This window comes from Apodemus sylvaticus, chromosome X, assembly GCF_947179515.1.
Source record: "Apodemus sylvaticus chromosome X, mApoSyl1.1, whole genome shotgun sequence".
Lineage (NCBI taxonomy): Eukaryota > Metazoa > Chordata > Mammalia > Rodentia > Muridae > Apodemus > Apodemus sylvaticus.
The window spans coordinates 145188190-145195653 of record NC_067495.1 but is presented as its reverse complement, the minus strand read 5'-3'; the positions used below and the strand labels follow the sequence as shown (position 1 = coordinate 145195653).

The window sequence follows — 7464 nt, the reverse complement described above, 5'->3', positions numbered from 1 at the left end:
TCTTTCCAGCTTCTGACTATTATAAATAGGGCTGCTATGAACATAGTGGAGCAAGCCAGACACACTGAAACTAATCGAAAAGAAACTGGGGAAGAGCCTTGAGGACATGGGCTCAGGGGAAAAGTTCCTGAACAGAACACCAATAGAGTATGCTCTAAGATCAAGAACTGACAAATGAGACCTCATAAAATTACAAAGTTTCTGTAAGGCAAAGGACGTCATCAAAAGGACAAATCGGCAACCAACAAATTGGGAAAAGATCCTCACCAACCCTACATCAGATAGAGGGCTAATATCCAGTATATACAAAGAACTCAAGAAGTTAGACTCCAGAAAACCAAACAACCCTATTAAAAATGGGGTACAGAGTTAAACAAAGAATTCTCACCTGAAGAACTTCGGATGGCGGAGAAGCATCTTAAAAAAATGTTCAACATCATTAGTGACAGTAAGTCTTAATGGTGCTGCAGGAACAGAAGCCTTGATGTGCCTGCATTCAGAATGGGGCTCATCTAACCTGTGACACTGCTTCTAGTCTCTCACTTGGGCAACTGAGTAATGAGGATTTGGAGAAAAGTATTTTTCCAAGAAGAGTAACAAAAGTGTTCTTTACATTCTCTAACTGAGGAGATGGCAAGGAAAAGAGACTTTTAAAATAACATTTTTTTTAAATTTATTGATATATTTATTTACATTTCAAATGATTTCCCCTTTTCTGGACCCCCACTCCCCAAAAGTCCCATCAGTCCCCTTCCCTCCCCCTGTTTTCCCATCCAACCCTTCCCACTTCCCTGTTCTGATTTTGCCCTATACTGCTTCACTGAGTCTTTCCAGAACAAGGGGCCACTCCTCCGTTCTGGGGTACAGAGTTAAACAAAGAATTCTCACCTGAAGAACTTTGGATGGCGGAGAAACATCTTAAAAAATGCACAACTTCATTAGTCATTAGGGAAATGCAAATCAAAACAACCTTGAGATTTCACCTCACACCAGTAAGAATGGCTAATATTAAAAACTCAGGAGACAGCAGATGTTGGCGAGGATGTGGAGAAAGAGGAACACTCCTCCACTGCTGGTGGGATTGCAAGATGGTACAACCACTTTAGAAATCAGTCTGGCAGTTCCTCAGAAAACTGGGCATGACACTTCTGAGGACCCTGCTATACCACTACTGGGCATATACCCAGAGCATGCAATAAGGATACATGCTCTACTATGTTCATAGCAGCCTTAGTTATAATTGCCAGAAGTTAGAAAGAACCCAGGTATCCCTCAACAGAAGAGTGGATGCAAAAAATGTGGTATATCTACACAATGGAGTACTATTCAGCCATTAGAAACAATCAATTCATGAAATTCTTAGGCAAATGGATGGAACTAGAGAATATCATACTAAGTGAGGTAACCCAGACTCAAAAGGTGAATCATGGTATGCATTCACTAATAAGTGGATATTAACCTAGAAAACTGGAATACCCAAAACATAATCCACACATCAAATGAGGTAAAATAACATTTTTAAGAAAACTTGAACTGGGAAACAAATTGAAGAGGGAAAATGCATTTCTTAGTAGATAGGGGAGACTCTCCCAAACATTAAAGCTATCCTCCAACCTTGACGTCTATTACTATTTAAGATATTTGCAGCTTCTTGTCTCCATGGATATAAAGCAATGTTTCTCCCCTATGCTCATGATTACGCTGTCAGCAAAATGATCAATCATGCTATCACCAATTTTGCATCGTGACTCCACATCAGGGTGAAATCTGAGCATAAAATGGCTGTGGGGGATGAGTTTGTTTAAATAAAGCTAGTTTGGAAAACCAGCAAAATGGTAAGAAAAATGATGGAAAACAAATGAAGTGTAAATGCATCTATCTTTAAGGCAGATCCATTTCAAAGCTTTCCACAGCATGAAAGCCATTGTGTGATGCATCTGAGTGTTTAGACTAGTAAAATACTGTAATCAGGTTGCAACTAAATGCCAATATTTCACTCTCTCAGCTGTGGGCACTGATTTGTATTTACTGCATGTTTCTAAAGTATCTGAATACACTGAAGGCTACTTAGAAAATGAAGTTTGATTTTATATTTACAACCAGCAAAATGTTTTAAGGAAATCCAACTGCCACAAATTCCAAGACCAAAAATGGGAATCAGAAAGAAGCTTGGTAATATATAGCCAAATGATAAAGGCACTTAGGAATGTTTGGAGACTGACATATATATAAGAGATAGATATGAGAACAAGCTCTGTGATAAGAATATTCCAGCAGTGGTCCGGAAACAAGGTATTAAAGGAAAAGGAAAACAAACATAGGTTCTAATTCAGAAGTGAGCTGCTTCAATGTCTACTTCTTTTCAATATAGATATTTCATTTAAATGCGGATTTTGAATAACTGCTCTAAAAAGATTCAACTGTTAGGAAGTGATCTACTATTCTAAGAGTTTCTCATGCTCGTTTAAAATCAATCATTGTAACTCTGCCTCTGTAGTAAAATTGTGATACAATCCTTTCTTCCTGCAAAGCCTTCTATTAATTCTAATGTTATATTGCCCTCTACTGGTGATAAATGAGGTAAACACTCCTTAGCTAGGAAAAGGCCTAATTTTCTCTTCCTGCTCTCATTATCAAGTTTATTACAACATCTCTCCAATGCACAGCACAGCAATGGGAAGCTGATATACACCAAGAAACACACTCTTATAAGGTCTTAACACCACCTTTGCAATGAACCATTGTATTGGGCACACTCAGAGAAAAAGCCTTTAGTTACACAACGGGAACATTTTGGACTGTCTTTAAAGCTAACATATATATGTGTGTGTGTGTGTGTGTGTGTGTGTGTGTATACACATATATATATGTATATATGTTATATATTACATAAACAATGGAGGGTTGGATTAGAATCTTGCCTTTAAATTAAAATAGTCATGTGAATATGAATGAAATATAGCACCTCACCAAGCTTTCTTTTTTTTCTTTTTCCATTTTTCTTTTTTCTTTTCTTTTTCCACCAGTAAAAAAGGAACCAGGGTGCCTATCTTGCCTATATCATTTGGCCTCTGGTAAGAAATTAACTTGTAGGGCTGGAGAGACAGTTCAGCAGTTAAAAGGACTATCTGCTCTTCCAGAGGTACTGAGTTCAGTTCTCAGCAACCACATGGTGGATGACAACCATCTATAATGTGATCTGGTACCTTCTTCTGGCATGCAGGTATACATAGAGTACTCACATACATTAAAAAACTAAATTGTAGTCTACGACCATACCACCTTGAATGCGCTTGATCTTGTCTGATCTTAGAAGCTAAGCAGGGTTGGGCCTGGTTAGTACTTGGATGAGAGACTGCCTAAGAATTCTGGGTGTTGTAGGCTTTAAAATAAATAAATGAATGTATGAATAAATAAATAAATAAATAAATAAATTATAAAAAGTAAAAATATATAGTGATAAAAAGAAATGAAATTGTGGATAAGATAAACATTTATAAAATTTATTAAAACATTTATAAAAATTATCTTAAATGCTTGTGTTTTTGTTCTAGCAGGGTAGAAAGAGTTGGGACAGATAAGGGGTGGGAATGAGATTATGTCTCCCAGAGGGTCTACATCTCTGAAATTCATCTCAAGAACATGCTGCCTAAACAATATCTCAAAAGGATGATACCAAAAGATATGCTAACATAAAAGGAGAAAATATCATGAGTGCCTCAACTCTAGATAGTTTATGTATTTTATTACTATAAGTTTATTATATAAGTTCAATTGCTATTAATAAGCCAGTTCATGAACATATTCACAAAGTTCAATGCCCCATTAAGCAAAACCTCAATCTCACATGGACTCCTAATTTATTGTATATATAAAACTGTTTAAAATTAAAATGTAATTGTATTATTTTCCTCTTTCCTCCATCCCTTCCCCCAACCTTACCTATGTTGCTGCCCAACTTTCATGCAAATTCATGACTTTTGGCCTTCCTTCAATATTTAATTGTATAATATATACATGTTATACATATGTATGAATACTTTTAAATATATATAAAACTGATATATTTCTACATCTAAGAAATATGGGGTCATAGCTGTGAATTGCACTGGAATTTACCTCAATACCTAATTTTTAAACTTCTTTTTTAATATCAGAAAAATCATGTTTCATAGGACACTTACCTATAAATATAGTTTTCCAGTTGCCACAAGTCATAGCATTTTTGCCAACCAAAATGATGTGGAGCCCTTTTTTGTAAATGATAATAACAATAATCATGGCTCATAAATATTATTTATATATTAATTGTTTCCCTAGAGACTTCAGAAGATCCCAATAAGGAAATTATATTTCAGGTAAAAACTTAGATGAGAGGAAATTAAGCAGTTTACTCAATGTGGCACAGTAAGATCTGGTGCCAGACTCTATGGTTGGCATCATTTTGAGCTCTTGCCTTGTAGAAGAAAAATGTTTCCTTAGAGAGTGATTCAGGAACATTAATAACTGAGAGAAGCCAAGAATAGTAGAATATGTCAGACTCAGAGTTCAACAAAGAAGAATGTTGTCAACCAACATCAATTCTTACTAGTGAGCAAATGAATTTCCTAATACACCTTTCTTGGAAAATATTAGTTTTTAAATATAAGGGATACCTGAATGCCTATTTGTCAAGTGATCTCTAGAAATTTTAAAACAACCATATTTATTTTATGTTCCACAATTATTTCAATTCTATTTCATTATAACTATACAACTAAACCTGACTAAATTAAAACATAACTCAGTTTTCAGTATTTGTAAGAATATTAAAATACATTTAAAAGAGGAAAAACCAAATTAGAATATTTAGTCCTATTAGCATAGTGATTCATTGTTTTTAAATACACACACACATCATACTAGTGTATATTTATATTACTAGTATAGTGCATATATAACATACACTTTCTTTAGATATATTTATAAGTATGAATGTATATAAATACTTTTATTTTGACACCCCAAAAACATTCAAAAAAGAAAACCTTTTGCCAATTAGGAATTTTTACATAGTAATTGTCATCAAACAGAAAATCTCAGGTAAATACCCTGTGGAAGCTTCTTAAACATGGTCAAATGAAGAGAGTAAACAAGAGGACAACAGGTCAAGACAGGAAGGGATTAGTCCCTTTGTTAGAGCACCAGGGTGCTTAAGGTCCTACTTTTAAAGGGCCTTTGTGATGCAAGAACTAAGAACTTTGCAGCTAAGAACAAAAGCACTTGGGCAAATATTCAGGACAAAACTAATTCTAGTAAGAAACTGGAAACCCAGACATACACAATGACTTAAAGTAGACAAGCCCATTTTGGAAACTTGTGAAAGAGTAAAAAACACTTCTGATATATTAAAATACTCTGAGTCAGTGGAAATAAGAGTAATCCCAAAACACAGCAGCTACAAGAATAATTTGGCTCTGTTCAGATTGGAGCATCTCAAAAAGCCAACTAACTGTACTACATCCTGTAGACAGCTGCAAAGATATTTCTCTCCAAAACAGTGAAGCCAACAAGATGTCACAATGCAGTCATATCCACAAACAGCCAACATACATTTGCACATGTGTACATGTTCTAGTGCATGTGATTTGGAAACTTCACAAATCATTTGCTGCTCTCAATTCTCACTATTCAAATGTGAAGCACACCTTCTGTCAGATAGGTACACCTATAGTCTTGTGCAATTGTGTCTCAACAACTCTGTTGGCATTATTGTAGTTGTTCTCTTATCCTGTGCTGCCTTCAAAACTCTTAAAGTCACACCTGTTCTCTTAGTAACTAGAGAAGGAGAGATTCAAACCCTCTGGACCAATATGGGGAGAAACCCCATATTTCCTTTACTGTCCTCTGCTTTGGGGATGGCAGAATGCCCTTGTTTAGAAGAGCTGAAACGTCTGGTAACAACTTTGACACAACCATTAATGACCAACTTTAAGGAAAATTATTAGCAGAATGTTTCCTTTCACATACTACTCAGACAACCATACACTGAAGTTGGTCAACATTCAAACTCAAAAAGCCATATCTCAAAAATATTCTCCTTAAAACCCAAACTTAGGTTCAGACGTTCCATGGTGCATTGAACTGACTAAATTGATTTAGGGAGACATGGTAATTTCCAGTTTTATCCATTCCAGTCGTTTGGCACTAAACTATGCAGCAGATGTGTATGTCTGGATCTTGCTAAATCAAGGGATACTGGAAAGCTGGCAAGATACTGCTGTGAAAATGTTTCCCATCCTTTAGTGTCAGCTCAAATTCTTTATTTTCATATTTTGTTCCTCCTGAAGGAAACAAATACATGAAGAATTAAATGTGAAGAATCCCATTCATCCATACATAGGTTAAACGAGTGGATTTGCAAAGTATTTGAAATAATCTTACTCCCTGCAACTTTGAGGATGGTCATCCTTTATCATCTGCCAGACTTTTTTCTGTCAAATCGCTCCATCTGAAATAACAACGGCTCATTATGATCTAGGCACCAGAAAAAGGAAAGAGAGCAGTGAATGTATTTATAAACAGTAGTTTCTCAAGGGAACCAGCTCCTCCTGAAGGATGTGAACCATTCCTCCCTGGATTGCAATAGGAAACTGGCCTGCTGAGAGTTCATAGGGCAGATGGTTCTAAGTGAAACTTGCAAGCTAAGTTCCAAGTGTGTGGCTGATTTGCTTTGCTCATTATTACTTATGAGGAAATAAAATACTTCTTTTAATTTTGCTTTTATTAGATTCCTGTGAGAGGAAAGATTATTTAAGTTTATAATAAATATTTTCTCATTATTTATTCATATGCATGTTAAGTTTCATGGACTTCAGTTGCCAAAATTTAACCTGGTGATGAGGGTGAGTCCTCATGTAGTCCATCTGTTAATGCTCAGGCATTAGTCTGCATTTCCTCACTTAAAAGCTCTGAGTTTGAACACATCCTTATTCCTTATAGTCCTAGTTACACTATGGTATTCACTTTCCTTACGTACAATAGTGATAAAACAAAAACAAAAACAAAACAAAACAGCCTGGAGGTGGTGGCGCACACCTTTAGTCCCAAGACTTGGGAGGCAGAGGCAGGCAGATTTCTGAGTTCCAGGCCAGCCTGGTCTACAAAGTGAGTTCCAGGACAGCCAGGGCTACACAGAAAAACCCTGTCTCAAAACAAAAACAAAACAAAAACAAAAGCAAAACATACAATAGTGAAACAGAAAGAGATAGGCTTCAAATGTAACTAATTACTAACCAGCACAAAAATCCTCACCTCAAACTATATTTTCTAGTTTTGAACCCTGCCTTCTAACCAAACAAGAAGCTAATTAATTGTTTATAAGTCCCAGCTGTCTTGAAAGAAAAATTTCACAGGCTTGATTATCTCATCCAGGGCAGATAATTGATCTGAAGATATAATTATGATAACAAGAAATGTAAAAAG

The 7464-nt window shown here is 35.8% G+C and overlaps 1 pseudogene; it reads left to right on the top strand.

Annotated features, from left to right (window-relative positions):
• Positions 1-3265: 3265 nt before the first annotated feature.
• LOC127675932 (uncharacterized) lies at positions 3266-3384 on the top strand (annotated as a pseudogene).
• Positions 3385-7464: the final 4080 nt, after the last annotated feature.